This window comes from Microcebus murinus, chromosome 18, assembly GCF_040939455.1.
Source record: "Microcebus murinus isolate Inina chromosome 18, M.murinus_Inina_mat1.0, whole genome shotgun sequence".
Classification (NCBI taxonomy): domain Eukaryota; kingdom Metazoa; phylum Chordata; class Mammalia; order Primates; family Cheirogaleidae; genus Microcebus; species Microcebus murinus.
In genome coordinates this window covers 14,016,197-14,034,569 of record NC_134121.1, presented here as the reverse complement: position 1 = coordinate 14,034,569, position 18,373 = coordinate 14,016,197, and the positions used below count along the sequence as shown (strand labels likewise).

At 40.5% G+C, this 18,373-nt stretch overlaps 1 protein-coding gene across 3 annotated transcripts in view; it reads left to right on the top strand.

The window, feature by feature from the left end:
- Nucleotides 1-18,373, top strand: part of STX8 (syntaxin 8) — a 467,623-nt gene that overhangs the window by 414,962 nt on the left and 34,288 nt on the right. The window lies entirely within an intron of this gene.

The window sequence follows — 18,373 nt, the reverse complement described above, 5'->3', positions numbered from 1 at the left end:
CGTGGGGGTCAACATCGCCTTTCCATCCTCCTCACTGGCTGATAGTTTTGAATGGCTCCCTCCCCACTCACCCAACTCTTTCCTGGCCTGCCTTCCTGAATTACAAAGGTTGGAAAGGGCACGTTTCTCAGACTCCTTGCCACAAGGATGCCACAGGTGGCCTGCATCTACCTCCTAAGACTTGGAGATAGAAGTGACCAATGCAGGGTCTTAACTGTGCACAGGGCGATCAGATCTTCTGGTGGGCGTGGGGGTTGAGAGTGTTTGGCTCTTTGTGGGAGGCTCAGCAAAGACTCTAGCTTCTAGTTCCTGCTGTCCTGTACAAGCCTTGGCAGGCAGCCGCAGGGGTGGAGCTCCTGTTGGAACTGTCCTTTTGGATTGTTGGAGTTACCGGTCCTGATTGGGAATCCTCTAAATTTGCTTTTCTGCTTGTCCTGAAGATTTTATAAGCTCCCAATACTCTTTTTTTGTAAATCCCTTTTTGCTAAACTAGGTACTGTGGATATTGACATCATCAACTAAAACCTCTCACTTATATAATATTCATATGTTTTGACTTTCTAATTACCTACCTACGTTCCCTGAGGATGTTGACACTCAATTCGCAGTGATCTCTTTCAGCCACCACCGCACTAGGGGACACAAGATTCTACCTTGACAATCTGTCCCACGCTCTAGGTCATAATTTCTCCATCTCCGTGACCGAAGCCTGGAGTTAATGTATCTGCAACTGTTCTACCTCTAGCTCTAAAAATTCCCGTCTCTGACCTGACCTCCTGTCATTTCACTTTCCCACTCCGCTCAGACCTGCTCTTTAACCTTCCGTCTCGTAATCCTCCTCTGTTCCCTGGCATTTCAGCCCAGTTTTCTTTCTTTCCATATAAGCCACAGTCCAGTGAGTATTCATTTCAGCTGCACTTTCACCAGCACTCAGCGTCCTCACCCTTTTAACCTGTGTGTGCATTTATTGTCTCTTATGATATCCCTTAAAATGCCCCATGCTGGTACAGGTTTCTCCCTGTATTTAATAAGAATATAACATTAGCTAACACTTATAAAGTGCTTGGCATGTGCCATGCACTGTTTTAAGCACCTTAATGTATTAATTCCTTGAATCCTCACAACAATCCCATGAGATAGGGGCATGGAGTGTCCACATTTTCAGATGAAGAAACTACAGCACAGAAAAGTTAAGTGACATGCCCAAGGCCACCACAATAATTGTTGAGCTGGGATTCAAACTATCTGTGTTCTTAATAACTAGACTATTTGTATTCCCTCAGTATATTTTAATCATAATTCAGATAGAGATGCCAAGATATCTGTGCATTATTACATGGATGTTAAAAGCATTTTTTTCCTATTTGACTATAAATGTGATTAATATCTCACTTTTAATATTATATATTACAGTTTCTAAAACTGTAATATATTATAGTTTCTAAAACTCCATTAATATTTATACCAGGTTTTTTTTAGTGAAAATTGTGTCTCTCCCCCATCTTATTTCCTTACTCTGCATTCTGATTTAAATCTCAATTCTATTGTGAAATATAGTATACTGTTGTAAGTTAGTCTTTCAAGCAGGGAGGTGCATTTTATGGATTACCCTACTGACTCCTCTTCTTCCAAAATATCAATTCTGTGCCATCCAGTTTGCATACTCTTATAAATGAAGTATAGCAATTTGAGATATCAGCTAGTATTCCTTTCTTGTACTGTCTTGCAAGATAAATCTAGTGTAATGTTAGACTTTGGGTTCTGAAATCAGTGTAGATTCGAATGCCAGCTCTAGCCTTGAGACCTTGGGCAAGTTACTTCACCTCTCTAAGTTTCAGGTATTCCATCTGCGGAAAATGGGGATAGCCATATTTGTAAACTGAATGTGAACAGATCACCCTGGACCACCACCCCCGCCCCACGGAATTAATCTCAGCCCGTCCTATCACACTCTTCTCCCCAAACAAGTGCATGCCGCTTGCTCACACACAAAACCAGCTACAAGAATTTTGATAAATTATAGCCTTTACTGCAAGTTTCATATTGAGACAGAGGAGTGGGTTACGCCGTACTCCACAATGCAGGTCTTCCCTCGAAAACTCACTGCTTCCCATCCACTGCCCTTCCCGCAGACCCTGCAGCCTCTGGATTTTCACCCTCCTAGTCCACCCTCACTCAAGCTGTTCTCCCTCCAGTTCTTCTGCTTGTCAGACAGGTGGGAGGGTGCCTAACTGCCTGAGGGGCAATAAATAGACTCACCTTTACTTAGGTGATCATTCCTTGAGTATTTCCAAGAGTAATTTTGAGTGGGTGCACTGCTATAGTTTGGAATGACTCGGGGTGCTACTGTGTTCCCCACAGTGAAATGCCATGCCTGTTTAGACTGGCTGTCTGCAGTTCAGTAGCTGGAAGTATAAAGTCAACGTTGGTACTAGCAGCTCTACCATGAAGTTCTCTTATTTAGATTTTGCTTTTCAGAGTTTCTGTTTTGTTGGGGTTTTTGTGTTTGTTTGTTTCTTTGTTTTTCCCTCTTGTAAGAAAGTGAGGTTCATTTTTCGTCTATAGCTCATGGTTACATTTATTTACGTCACTTTCCTGGACATGTTCTTTCTGAAACGTTTTAGGCTGTTCGTCAACTTGACTAATAATAGTCAACTTGACAATTGACTGATATTCGCTATAAGGAAGTATTTCTTACAGAGAAAACACATTTTGTCACAGTAGATTTGAACATGGCTTGTTAATCAGATATGAAATAGTTTCTGTTGACATGGAATTTATGAAGCTAATAAAAGTCAGTAAGACCATACTTTCCTAGAGTTTTATGTTATTGGTTTCAGTATTTGTACTTTCACTGTTTTAGCAATTTTTACAAATCTTACAAGTCTGATGACTTCCTCACTTTCCTTTAATTTGCTTCATATATGATGAATCTCACTTATCAAAACTAAAGAACTCACTGTTTGAAAAGTTAAATGAAAATTCAGTAGAGTGGGAGTATTTATTGCTTCTAAAGAAGGTTCTTCATTGTAGATTATCCAGGATCCAGTAATGAATGTATACTATCAGGGGCCAGGGATTTAGGGGGATGAATTTCCCAGGGTTTAATCATTTCATAAGGCCTCCGAGTGTGACTTTTTCCCCAATAATCTACTTATCTCAGTAATTTACCCCTCCTACTGCATTGCAAGGAAAATGAGTCTCCCAGGTTGTTTGCATGATAAGTAGCTGGGAATTGTGTGAGCCTTTCAAGAAGAAGCCCTGAGTTAATTGTAGCAGCCTGAGCTAATGGTTTCCCATGTTAGTTGGCAGGTTAAGTGAAGAAGAGGGCTTGAAAACACCCTTTATCACAAGTACCATGCATTTGAAAAGCTGAAATCTTAAAAATGTTTGCTTCATGGAAGATATTTTCCCTTGCAATATGAATGGGTGAGAAAAACGTCCTTCTGGAGATAGGACTAACAGTTCTGCAAATAGCTCTGGATATTTGGCTGCTTTGAAGAGTTTGGGGGAGGTTTTTGGTTTTTGTTTTTCCAATGGATCACCTTAATTTGCCACCACCACCCCCACTCCAAAACTGCCCTTTTTGTGTTTAGGTAAGTCAGAATTTAAAAAATCAGCCACTTATTGCATGCAAACAACTAGAAAAATCACTTTGGGAAAAAAACAAAATAGGCTTCCTAAAATTTTCTGATTGTATTTCTTTTTAGGTTCCTTTCACATTTCTCCTTGCAGTTTGTAATACTATAACACTAACCAAACAATACCCTGAAGTACGGCGCTTTGGCTGAAGGATATTGGTAGAGCCTTGGAAGCAAAGTCTCTTTCTGACCTTCTCTTGCTTCCCTTTCTCCCCACGGCAGGCCATGGAAACTAGAATTCCTTTTTCCCCAAGGCAAGTAATAGGAACTAGAACCTCTCTCCCCCAGAGCCAGCCATAAAACCCAGAAATATTACTCTGACCTTCCCTCACCTTTCTGTGTAGGAGCTAGCCATAAAGAAATTCTCTGGCCTGCCTCATCTAAAAGTGGATCCTAAGACCCTCATTCCAGAAGGGGCCGGCCCTAAACTCAGGAGGAAGGAATGCCACCCAGACAGGCCAAGAAGAATCAGAACAGACAGGTCTTGCTGGGTTGCCCACTCAGTCTGTTAATATTTCATCATTCCTTTTTTGTCCAATCAGATTTCTATACAGCTGTCCACTCCTCATCAAATTTAAGCATAAAAATGGACATTGTCCCTTGGGTCTTTGTGTCTTCTTTTCTGAAAGCTCCCATGTCACATACAACTTTGATTAAATAAATCCTTTATGCTTTTTTCTTGTTAACCTCTCCTTTGTTATAGGAGTGTCAGCCATCTGTTCAGATTCTTCTCTGTTGAACATTCCTTTCTCCCAGGTATGAGGCCAGACTCCTCTGGAATGAGGGTTTTCAAGGGAGAAAAAATAACCTTTCTAGGTTTTATGGCATTCTGAGAAGTCCAGTTTCTCTCACCAGCTTCTGGAGAGAGGAATTCTGGCCTTCATGACTTGCATCAGGGAACAAAGAGAGGCAAGAAACAGGAGGCAGGGGACAGTCAGAAAGGCCTTACTTCTGAGGCCTTCCACTCAACTTCAGTTCAAAGTACTTGGCATGCCAAAGCTCCATGCTTTGGGGTATCATGTTCCAAGCCACCTAGGGACCAGCAGTAGTGGGAAACTGTTATCCCCCAACACTCCCTCGAGGCCCTGCAGAGCAAAGGGGAGAAAACAGTGTTTCTGGAGCTCAGAAAGAGCTAGAACCATAGACAACGACGGCAGATAGTAAGTGTGCTTAAAAGGAGATGCAGCCATTACCAGAAACACACAGTTGACGCAGGGAGACAGCAGGAGAAGAAACACCCTAACTTCACTCTCCTGACCTCCGACCTCCAGCCAGGCCTCCCTTGGCCAACTCAACAGGAAGCCAGAAGGCAGGAGAGGCCAGGTGACACAGTATTGGGGCGATCAGCCCTTCCCCAACCAGGGCATGGAGAAGAGTGGAGGAACCATCTAGAGAGGCATCAGCCCAGTGGTGGAATTCCAATTTATGTGTTTTTATTTGTTTCTCTGGGGATGGTAAAAATAGTTGTGAATACATAAACTGTTTATTACAGTGATGATGATTTAGGACCTTAGTAAATGTGTCATTTTAATTGTCAATTTTTTCAAAAACCGGCAATTTTACCTTTTAAATTATTAATTTATTTTTTAAGCTGGGTATGTGCTTTAACTACCAGTACAATGAACAAGATACACCATGAGACATTTAACTCCCTGCTCCCTGTCTTTTCTACTCCCTGCCCTTCTCCATGCAGTTAACTGCTTTAATCAACTTGTCGTATCTTTTTCGAGTGTCTGTTTTTGCAGATGCAGTCATGCATTGCTTAATGATGAGGATATGTTGAGCAATGCATTGTTAGGCAATTTTGTCATTTTAAGTACACATCATAGAGTGTACTTACAACTAGATGGTGTAGCCTACTACACATAGGCTATATGGTGTATATCTAAACACAGAAAAAGTATAGTAAGCCTACAGTATAAAAGATTAAAAAATGGAACACCTGTATAGGGCAGCTCCATTATAATCTTATGAGACCACCATCAAAAATATGGTCCATTGTTGACCGGAATGTCGTTATGTGGCACGTGACTGTACGAGCAAAGCCGAATGCATGTACAGGTGTTCCTCAACTTATGATGGGGTTACATCCCAATAAATCCATTATAAGTTGACAATATTGTAAGTAAAAAAATGCACTTAATATACCTAACCTAGGCAACATCACAGCTTTACCTAGCCTGCCTTAAGTGTGCTTAGGACACTGACATTAGCCTGCAGTTGAATTGAGCAAAATCATCTAACACAAAGCCCATTTTATAATCAAGTATTTGAAAACCTCATGTAATTTATTGAACACTGTACTGGAAGTGAAAAAAAGAACGGTTGAATGGATATTCACTGCACATAGCTGAAACCATCATCGTAAAGTTGAAAAGTCATAAGTTGAGGGCCACCTGTATGTCCATATTTCCTCTCTTACATGAAAGATAGCATATTGTGAACTCTCATCTGCACCTAGCACATACATTATTTTGTATATGTATAGGTAGAGCTGAAGGATAAATTCTCAGGAGTGGAAATTTTGATCAGTTTTTCCAGATTGCCCTCCATAGAAATTGTATACTTATTATACTCCCAGAACATTATATGAGACTATTTCCCCACATCCTTGTTGAAAGATTATGGTGCTCTGCCTTTGGAATCTTGCCAATTTCACAGATGAAAAATAGTATTGCGTTGTATTAGGTAGAAGGAGCCACATGAAATTGCCACTCATAGGTGAAAAATGGTAGAACATTGGTAATTTCATATGGTTCAACCTAATAGCTTTAGTTCATATTTTTCTTATGAGTGACATAGAATACCTTTGATACATTTTAATGACTGTTTGTATTCCTTTTTTTTTCTGAACAGTCTATTGATGTTCCTTATGCATTTTTCTATAGATTTCTGGTCTTTTTCTTACCAAATCAAGGAGCCTTTTATAAGTTAGGGAGACTAATCCTTTGTGATAATGAGTTTCAAATGTTTTTTTTTCTAGTTTGTTATTTGGCCTTCAACTTTTGCTTATGATTTTTTTTTTTTGCCATTAAGTTTCTCATTTTTGTGTAATTGTAATTATCCGTCTTTTATTTTATGACCTCCAGATATTGAGTCTCCAGATTTTTATGACCTCCAAATGGTAAGAAAGGTTATCTCCATTCCAAAGACAAAGGAATTCTTTCATGGATTTTTTTCTAGACCTTTAATGGTTTTGTTTGTTGCATTTAAATTTTGGATCCATTTGGACTTTATCCTGGTGTGAGGTATATCTTTTTCCAAATGGCTATTCAGTTGTTCCAACACCATTTATTTTAAAACTTCATCCTTATTTCTGCTGATTATGAATGCCACCTTGATCACATAATAATTTTGAAGACTAATTTTAAGCTCTAAAAATTTATTTTAACTTTTTGGCTGGAAATACATCTAACATATACAATACTCCTTATAATATCTTCTTTTACATGTTGCAAAATTTAATACATATTTATTTACTGAAGAAAATATAGATGAACAAAACTTAGAAAATGGAATGACCCTAATTCTATCAATTACCAATGTTAACATTTTTTTGTATGTATGATACACACACACACACACACACACACACACACACACACACACAGAGTAAGGTAAAGGCTAAACAACTATAACAAAGAGACCCAACCATGCCGTAGCTAACAGTATAATGGCTTGTAGAACATAGAACTGTATTTCTGTTTCATGTACCAGCTCTGAAACAAGCAGTCTAGATTGGAGGGGGAGGTCTCTTCTCCATGGTATTATTCTTTTTGTTTCTTTTCTTTTCAACTTAAATATGTTAGGTTTAATTTATACACAATAAAATTCACCATTTTTAGGTGACCAATTCTATGAGTTTTGACAAACATATGTAATTGTACAACTACTGCTACAATCAAAATACTTAAACCACCCCCATTATAGTACTTCTTTCATGCTTCTTTGTGATCAATGCCTCCCCCCCACCCTCCTCCACCCAGCCCCTGCAAACCAGTGATCTGATTTCTATCCCTGTGATTTTGCCTTTTCATGAGGTCCTTCTTGGCCTATTTTCTCTCTGTCTTATCTCTTCCCAGTGCTTGATGGGTCCTTATCCACTTGGTCAAAGCTGGGCTGTGGACATATATCACGGCTACACTTTAGGAAGGGGAAAAGAGCACTAAGCATGAATTGCCATATTTTCAGGCCTAAAAGTGGGCCACATCTGCTCACTTCCTATTAGTGAGAATTTAGCTACCTGCCCACCTAGCTGGGAGATATACTCTACTTCTGTTGAAGAGAGGGAGAGTGGATCCTGATGGACTAATCTGGCAGTTGCCCTTGCAGCCTGGCCACCCATATGTCCACGGCCATCTTTTGTCTACACTGAGAACACACCCTCTCCCAAAAGGGGACAACCCTAAACCCCATTCATTTAAGACATCCAACTCAAAGACTAGGATTTCTAGATGATAGAAAGTCTTCTCCAACAGGCTCTGAGGTGGCTCTGCATGGTCTGGCGACTTCTAAACTACAGCTCAAGCTATTTGCATCTCTTCCTCCCATCTCCCCAGGATTATGGTCTCTTTTAAAACTCACAGTGCTTCTATTTGGTGCACTGGGGACCACATCCGAGTTCCATGTCTAGAGACAGTTCTGGCTGATTTCTTTTCTTCTTCTTCTTTTTTTTTTTTTTTTTTTTGACAGAGTTGCCTGGGCTAGAGTGCTGTGGCATCAGCCTAGCTCACAGCAACCTCAAACTCCTGGGCTCAAGCAATCCTTCTGCCTAAGCCTCCCGAGTAGCTGGGACTACAGGCATGTGCCACCATGCCTTCTAATTTTTTCTATATATATTTTTAGTTGGCCAATTAATTTCTTTCTATTTTTAGTAGAGATGGGGTCTTGCTCTTGCTTAGGCTGGTTTCGACCTCCTGACCTTGAGAGATCCTCCCGCCTTGGCCTCCCAGAGTGCTAGGATTACAGGCGTGAGCCACTGTGCCTGGGCTCTGGCTGATTTCTGACTTCCCACTGGGCTCATGCTGTCTTGCCCATTTTAAAAGCAGCAATTTGGGGGCCACCTGAAACAGTAGATGCTGGAAGCACAGCAGTAAACCTGGTCTACACCACAGTGCCAAGCCTCTTCCTCTGGCTCCGTGGGAGGCGTTTAAGGAAGGCTCTGAGCACTGATTAGCTCATTTCCTACTCTTTGAGGTAACAGCAGTTGTTGGTTTTCCCAACCCTGGGAGGCCCCAATTTTCTAGACTTTTTCTATTGCCTTCCATCTCTGCTCACAAACTGGCCAGTGTTTGCATGAGCTCATCCCTTTCTTGTAATGGCTTGCTGAAAGTTAAATTACGTATAAGCATTTATTTCTTTAAAAGACTACTATATATACATTATCTCTAAATATATTTATATTGTTATAGTTATTTTAATAGAAAACTGTTAATAAATTTCCTACCACCTAATTTTCAAGATCAAGTTGGGTAGGTGTAAATAAACTCCTTAAAAAGCAGACCTATGAATTCAGACACATAAAGGAATGTCATTACTAGCACACAAAGCAGCCTTTCCCGCACTGTCGCTGTGGGCAGAGAGGTGGCATAGGGTTATGGCAGGGCAGTATAGATGATGCATTATAGACTTGGGTGAGGACAGAGAAGACCCAGCACTCAACCAAGTCTTTTTGTTTAGAGATTATTATTAGACTAGATCAGTAAGCTAGATCAGATGAGATACTACAACAGGGAGAATGCAAATGTTATGATCAATAGTCAGAAAAGGCTAATTTATAGCTTTTAGAGGAAGGTGATTGTTTAAGCACAGTTATGAAGTCGAATCATTGAAGGAATATAAACATATAAACCAGAAAAAATTAGAATAGATAACATAAGGACCATTTAAGAACTTAGATAAAACCAACTTAAAGAATGTAGGACAAAATGAGTGCATTTGGAAGCATATAAACAGTAGGTGTATTAATAAATATAAAAGTCTGTTTGAAAAGGCTAATTAAATGTACATCAAGTATTGTAAAAAAGAAAAAACAGGCCAGGTGTGGTGGCTCACATCTATAATTCTAGCACTCTGGGAGGCCAAGGCAGGCGGATTGCTCAAGGTCAGGAGTTTGAAACCAGCCTGAGGAAGAGCGAGACCCAGTCTCTACTATAAATAGAAATAAATTAATTGGCCAACTAATATATATAGAAAAAATTAGCTGGGTATGGTGGCGCATGCCTGTAGCCCCAGCTACTTGGGAGGCTGAGGCAGGAGGATCGCTTGAGCCCAGGAGATTGAGGTTGCTGTGAGCTAGGCTGATGCCACGGCACACACTCTAGCTTGGGCAACAAAGTGAGACTCTGTCTCAAAAAACAAAAAACATCATATTAAGGATGAGAAAAGAGTTAGAAACACAAATGCTGAGTTAAAAATAAGAGAATACTATTGATAGGTTTATAATAATAGCTCAATGTAGATCTAGAAAACTACAAGTTTCCAAAATAGTTTAAAGAGTAGCTAGAGAACTTAAATGGAATAGTAACTGAGAAAGAAACAGGGAAAGAGTACAAACAATTTTCTCCCCCAAAATGCTCTGGTGCTAGACAGTTTTATAGGCAAATTCTTTCAAACTTTCCAGGAAAAAATAATTTCCATATTATATAAATGGTTTCAGAATACAGAAAAGAAGGAAAGCTTCCCATTTCACTTATATGAAGTTAGAACAACTCTGATATCAAAACCGAACAAAGGTGACGTAAACACACAAATCTGTAGGCCAGCCTCCTTATGAAGACAGTTACCCTAAAAAGAAAAGTCCTAAATAAAACTCTATCCAAATGAATCTAGTTTTCTATTATAAGAATAAAGCATGGTGCCCAAGCCAAATTAATCTCAAGAATGCAAAGAGAGTATAATATTTGGAAATAAATTAGCATAACATTAATAAATGGAGAAAAACCTTATTATCACCTTAATACATATTAAAAAGGCATGTAATACAACTCATTGTCTTCCTTAGTTGTTTTTGTTTTCTTTTAAAAAAGCAGCTCTTCAGAAACTAAGAGTTAAAGGGTACTTCATTATCATGCTAAATAATAATTATCACAAACTAAATGCTACCATTTTGCTTACTGGTGAGAAGTTAAAAGATCAGATCATGGACAAAATAAGAATGTCCCCTCTTGCCACTAATATATATCATTAATTTGGAAGACCTTCTCTCTGAAGTAGGCAAAAAAATAAAATAAGTAAAAGAGAAGAAACCAAGATTATCATCATATTTGTAAATATTTACAATTGTCTACAAAGATAACTGAAAAACTAAAAAAGTTCTTGGCCAAATATTAATGTAAAATAAATATACAAAAATTGATTTCTCACATAGTACCCATAATCAGTTAGAAAATGTCAGAAAACAGATTGCATTAACAATAGCTACAAAAACTCAACAAGAAATAGGATTTATGAAGAAAAGTATAAAACTCGACTAAGGTTCAAAACCCAACCCAAACTAGCTCAAGCAAAATAAAAGTGGAGAGGTCATTTACCATAATTGTAATTGGGGGGGGGGGTCACAACTCAAAGGAAGAACTGTAGGAATCAGGTCAGCTCAAGATTAGAACACAATTCCCAAAGATCCTAGGACTCCTTGCATTATGTTTACAAGATACAGTTGTTGAGAACGTGCACCGAACAACTCTAAACCTAAGATATTGCCATTCATTGTCATGGCAATAGTCATTATAGATTTGTATATTTAGGATAACAATTTATGGCATGTGAAGAGGAGTGCTTGTTTTTAATTCATACAGAAATACCATTTGCGTTAGTGGCAGGGCTACATTTCATCCCTCCTTCATCTCTGCTTTGGCTTCACTCTTTCCTGCAACACATTAGATTTCTCCTTATGGTAGAGAACATGACTACTGACGCCCCACATTCAAGTTTCCCCCAAGTTAATATATGCATTTCACACACTCTGATTCAGAATTCCAGAGAGAGTTTGGGGGCTACTTGGTCTAGCTAGGAAAATTCTGCCCAGTGAACAGGAACCACCTTAATTTGTTTATTTTCATCTCAGTATTGTGTTATCATCTATCCTAAGCTTCAAATATCCTTTTCACCTCCAATGTTGACAACTAATTTTTAAAGCTTTTTGAACAATTTTTATGTAACTCAGGGAAGTTTCTGAATTAGGCATTGAGAGACCTAACACCTGATACCCTTCCGTCATTCAAATTACCCGGAAGCCTGCTCTAGACTAGACTGCTGTAAGATTTCAGTGGACGTAGAAGACAGACTCCCTTCCCACCCATTACTTATTGTATTAGGCTTTTCCAACCAAAGATGGGTATTAGACATTGTAAGTTTGTCATTTGTGCATATGCTTTGGGGAATAAGTTTGTCAAAACGAAACGAGCAGAAAGGCACAAAAGATCTGATCTGAATGTGTATCTGAAAGAATGTGGGGTTGGTTGGTGAAGAGATTGAGCTAATTGCACATTATTGAGGGTACTGGTGGATGACACGGGTCTTCAGTGTATGGATATTTGTGGAATAGTACCAAGTACCTAAAGTTGTGTAATGCAAAATTTTCAAAGATGCCAGAGATAATTTAAGCCAAAGAGCATGTCCTGCATAACGAGCCAAAGGAGAAATAAAGAGATGGTGAGGAAATGTCAGTTAAAAAAAAGTGTTTGCACGGGAAAGAAATGCTGGTCAGAAAAACTGGCATTTGCTTTTTTGTTTTGTGCTTGCAAAGGGCACTTTCTTGGGAAAGTAAACTTATGCCTGCAAAGGAGAGAGAATGTGTAATGCATGATAATGCCTTTGTAAATATGTGTCATGTCTAATTTCTTTGGCTTATGGAACAATGGGGAAATTTTCAACTCCGGAAATATGTGAAAATAGGTGAGATAAATGTTTATCTTGGGCGATTTATGTTCAAACCATGCCTAGGTTAAAAGATCTCAACTAGATAACCGCTTAAATTTCTCTTCATCTCCAAATGTTAGACAAGTTAGGTGATTGAGGCAAACCCAAACTGAGAGCAAAAGAGTTTCCATTGCGCTCAGAGTAACAGGGAACCTGAAGGGATGCTTCCAGAGAAAGGAGTAACCCTGCTCCACGGGCTGGAAGCAGGAAGTGGTATGACCAGCATTAAATAGTGTAAGAATGAAGACAGTCCCTTTTTTCTTTCCAAATCATTGGGGTTTTATGGCTGAAAATCAGTTCCTTGGTCAGCTTTGGAAATGATAAGCAGATTCAGTAAGATTCAGCATTCTCTATGGCATATGTTTGGCATTAATCATGTGACCACATTTGCACCAGCTGAAGTTGGAGCTCACAAAAGTGTGGAGAACTCTGATGAGATATGAATCTAGGAGAAAAGGTCACCATGCCTGTGCTAAACGCATCTTAGAGAAGGCTCATCCCGGTCACCGTGCCATCTGAAGTCCAAGAGCAGATGTGAACCCAAGATGGCCTTTAGACTGGGAACTCCTCGGGCCAGACGGAAATAACCCTCTTCAACTAATGGAGAGCAAATGGAAGTGAGAGAGAGCTCACAAAACACCCACAAGAGAAAAACCAGGTGGCAAGGTTAGCGCATCTGGCTAATTGGTCACAGACTGTAAATTCCCTTCAAGCATCTTGCTTTTAAGCCACATCTGCTCTTGCTACTTAGAAGAACCTGGATCTTCCGAGGAGTTGCAGAGGAATGTTTGCAAGGATGGACATCACTCAGGCTTTTCAGTCTTTAAAGGGGAATGCAAAAGTCTGTCTGCTCACATAGAGTTACTTGGAAGAGGGAGAGACAAGGCTGGAGCAGGCCAGTGGGAAGAAGATCCTGGAAGGGCATTTAGGAAAACCAGACTAATTTCCCCAGCAGGCTTTCCATTACCAGGAACTATCCTATACCTGTGGGTGCCAGGGCTGGCCCTGGGCGGAAGTACAGAGGTTAGAAAGTGAGCCCCACCAACTCACATGCTACGCACACTCACATCACGCTACCTTCAGTCATGGGCACTTTAGCTGTCCTTCCTCTCTACTCAAGAGCAAGGACTTCTGTGGGTTCGTTCCTGCTCAGATAGTGGAGATAGAACATGTTTTCCTAGCCAGTGACATTTCCATTTTAAATGGAACAGTGGAAAAGAATGACCATGACACAGACAGAAATCCATTGGCGGTGGAATTTTGGACACCCTCTGTGCTGAGAAGACACTTGGAAACAAAAAGGACTTCATTTTACTTGAGTCATCCCCTTTTAGGTGACTATTTGGTCTGGCCTTATTAGGTACATGGAATTGGCTTTGTTTACAGGAGCACTTTTTAAGATACAGTGGAGTGCTTCTGACTGCGTCCCTGGCTGACAGACATTTGTTAAGTCCGTGCTGTCACCTAGCCCTAGAGCTGTGACCTCTACTCAGCTTGTATGAGAAGTCACAGATGCTGAAGTTAAGTTGTTTTTCTCTCTCTATCTCTCTCCCTTTCTCTTTCTCTTTCTCCAACCAAATCTATTGTTTTGTTTCCTTTAACCCAGCTGATATCTCTAACCCTCCTTGGCATTTTAAGTAGATGAAGAATCACTCCACAAAGTGGGAGTGGCAAGAAGGCTGGCATTGGTGTGATTCTGATACTTAGTTATAAAGGTGAGTTTCTACATTCACTAAACTCTGCTGGAAGCAAGATTCACTTCTTTTTTTTTTTTCTGTTTGGCAAAATCTGGGCATATACTACCAGAGTATATTCAAAATGATGTAAGGTTTGACCATCTAGGACTCACGTTTAGAATTGCAATTAAATAAGGTAACATAAGTGAACAAGAGCTGACATTTAAGTGTCGGGCACCATGCTGAATGCTCCAAAAACATCATGTCATTTAGCCCTCACACCTGCCCTATGTGACAGATGCTGGTGTTATCCCCATTTAGAAGATAAGGCGACTAGTAAATTAAGTGAGCTCTTCCCTTAACAACTTGTGTACTTTTCTGTATATGTGTTATGCTTCAGTAAAATTTATGTTAAAAAAAAAAAAATAAGAGGAGACTACTGAAGCCCAGAGAAGTTTAGTAACTTGTCTGAAGTCACCCAACTGGTATTAGCAGATGAAGGATTAATCCACCACGTTTGCCTCACTGTGGACGCTATGAAGCCCCTACTCCATACGTACAGCCATTCTTTATACTTAACTATAAATTAAAGTCATGCCCCTGGTAAGCAGTTCATACAAAAAACTGGTATTTGTATTCGTTTATACAGCTAATCCTTCATTTTGTCATTTCATCATTATCTAGAAATGTCCTTGGGTTTTGTTTTTTTTTCAGGCTTCTCTTCTTAACAATTTATTTTCCTTTCCCCCTCCCAACCATTTACTTCTTGGTTGTTGAATAAATGAGTGAATAAATCATGTCATAACATTTATACTAATGCACGTTTTTAAGACAATGTCCTAGGTTTGTTCATTTCTTCAGTTAGTCCATAAACAATTATTAAATGCCTGCTGCATGCTAGGGACTAGAATTATAAGGCTGAATAAGGTAGTCTCTTCTTTCAAGGGGCTCAGAGGGGGATAGACAGACTTGTTTAAAAAAAATTAAGTCAGTAGAGTGCAATGGGTTCTAAGATAAGTTCTCTTCATGTAGAGTGGAGGCATCAAGAAAGAAGTGGCCAGGGCGAATGAGAAGGACCTCATAGAAGGGTGACTCTGAGTTTTGAACAGTGAATAAGTTTTGGCTGAGGGCCAGGGGTGTGGCAAGGCCCAGGCTCACTGCATTAGTCTGCTTGGGCTGCTGTAACAAAATACCAGACTGGATGGCTTAAAGAATGGAAATTTATGCTCTCACAGTTCTGGAGATTGGAAGTCCGAGGTGGTTTCTGGTGAGGCCTCTCTCCTTGAGTTGCAGATGGCCTTTCCTGAGTGTGTGTGTGTGCAGAGAGAATGTGCAAGTGCAGAGAGAGAAAGGGAGCCCTCTGGGATCTTTTCCTTTTTTTATGATGACACCAGCCCTGCTGGGTTAGCGCCCCACCCCAGGACCTCCCTTATATTAACCTTCGTTGCCTCCTTCAAGACCCTGTTTCCAAATACAGTCACATTGGGGATTACAGACTCAACATATGAATTTAGTCCACAACACTCACCAACACCAGGGTTTCCTTGGTCCCCACTTCCTCCTGCTGCCTCATCACTGAGGCACCCTGTGTCCCCTTGCACATGTCTTCTTAAGAGTCCTTTGCCATGCATTCTCCCTATCCCAGGAAGTCTTTAAATAGCAATTCAATGGTTCTGATCTCCTTGATAGAGTGTAAGACTGCCAAAACTCCTGTCTGTAAAACACCTGCCTCCAAATGCTCTGCCATTACTCAGAGGTGATCATGAGGGACAAGCAGCAGTTGCCCTCCATGCAGGGATCTTCTCTTTCAGCGATTCTGTCCTATTTCTGGCCCTCGTGAGCCGTCAGGGCCCAGCATAGGGTTTCTCACATAGGAAGGGCTCAGAAAATGGGAGTTCTCTTCCCCTTTCTCCTTTAGCACCACGAGGCCTTCCAGCCAGAGTTCCTATCTCTCCTTTCTTGTGTGATGCTGCCACCCTCCCTGGTAGCTCTCTGCCGACCCTGGGGCCCAGTCAGCAAGATGTGGCAGACAGTGCTGCAGTAGGTGTTGGAAGGTACAAACCCTAGTCCGCCTGTGGCCTGGGTCGTGGAATCGTCATCGCTTGCTTCTGTAAGGTGGAGAAAACATTTGAGTATCTAGTGGCATCTGAGGATTTGGAGCACAGGAACCGGGGAGCCAATTCTGAGAAAGACCCCGAGGACCGTCAGTGAAGGGAAGGCTTGTTGGCTCAAGAGGAAAATCTGCCGCTTCCAGACCAGCTTGGTGAAGCAAGATGAGTCCGCAAGCCCTAGTGAGCCGGAGGCAGGACGGAGAGCTGCTGCCGAAGGGGTTTAGTGCCAAAGGTATGAAGGGGAGTTCTTTTTAGCTGGAAGCGGGAAGAGGGTTTCTTCCCATATGCCTCAGAATAAGGCAGGCTGGAGATTAGCTGTTAGCAGGTAGCTAGAGAAATGTGTGAGTGCCATCTCTCGATTTTGTCTGCCGTAAAGTTGTCTTTCTGAAGTCGGTATTGTGTTATGAAAGAGACAAGTTTAATAAACAGATTCTGTTTTTGTTCCGAGCTGTGGTTTGGAAGAGCATTCTTAATCTCTGAACCAGGAGCCCACTTGGTTCCGTGTGCCTGTCACTCCCTCTTCCACCACACGGTGGTGACACACCTAAGCTGCAGGGGGAGGTCTCAAGCCAGCGAATACTGAAGCCCCACAGGCTGGCACCGCAATTGAGGTGGTCTCGCTGACATTTAAGGTGCCTTCACTCTACCCTTATGTGGTTCATACACATTTAGCGTCCATTTGTTTGTCTGATGTTCTTCTGTGTGTAAAAGAATAACCCAGGGGACAGGGACACCATCCAGCCACTTCTGGGCCACTTCTGTGCCTCCCAGATCCACACTGCCTCTGCCGCCATGCTAATGGCTCCTTCCTGAATTCTGTTTCTGCTCTGGTTAGCTGGCGGTGCCACGTCTAACACTCAGGAACACACAGACATATGAGAAAAACAATCCCAGTTCTTAGTTCAACTAAGGAAAGGCTGGAGGATCTCAAAAAGAACTTTTCCTTAGAAACAACAGCAAAATATACACAAATGCATAAATAAATGAATAAGTTCACAGAGGTTAGCCTGCAGACCAAGATTTAAGGATAAAATAGCAAGCAATGAAGACTGGCCAGCAAGGCTTGCAGACTGTCCAAGGCCCGCCTTCTTCCCCAACCTCAGTCTCTGAGAATCTTGTAGAGCAAATTGTAACAAAGATAGCCCAAATTCTATCCCAAGATAGGTTTGTAACCTATGTATTCCAAAGACATGGGGTAGCTTACAATGAAAGATATTTTTTTTTATTTTTTAATTTAATTTTTATAGATAGATATAATTTCAAAGCTGTTAAAGAAGAAATAGAAAATGTTTAAATGTAGAGGAGAACATAAATAGAATATATCAAATCCCTAAACTAATACCATGTTTGAGCATTAAATTTAGCACCGAGAATAGAATCCTAGAAAACCAGCACAAAAAAGGATATATGATGTGTCACTCAATGATAATACTTTTTCAAGAAAGGCAAGCTTTTTTCCTGGTACTGAATATTTAGCTCAGTATTTGAAGCATGTAACTCTACAGTGATTGTATAGAACACACACAAACTCCATTGCATTGATAGCAATGTCTGAGTTGATACTACTTTTAGATCCGATGGAATCCTCATTCCTTCCCAGAATTTGTTTCTGTGTTCACCATGGCTGTGCAGCCCTCCCTTTTTAAAGCTGACCTTAGATAAAGTGAGGAAACCCCACAACAGGTATCTTCTTCAGCAGAGGACTATAGATGAGAATGAGCCTCCCAGGGAATAGAGTTACCCCAGCCTAGTAAGAAGGATGTGTGCTCCGGACTGCTTAGCAGTGTCTGCTGGTCCCATTTCTTCTTTTCCAAAGAGAAGCTTTTCATTCATGCATGATTTCATTTATTTATTTGAAGTGTTAAATATTCTTTATTTGATATTACACATAAACCACACTAAAATACCTTTCAGTAGATAAAAGACAGCATTTTAGTAGACACAGGGAAATTAGATTGGCATAGCAAAGACCGAAAATATATAAAGTAAACATTGCTACCTTGTCTCCAGCCCTCGCCTTTACCAG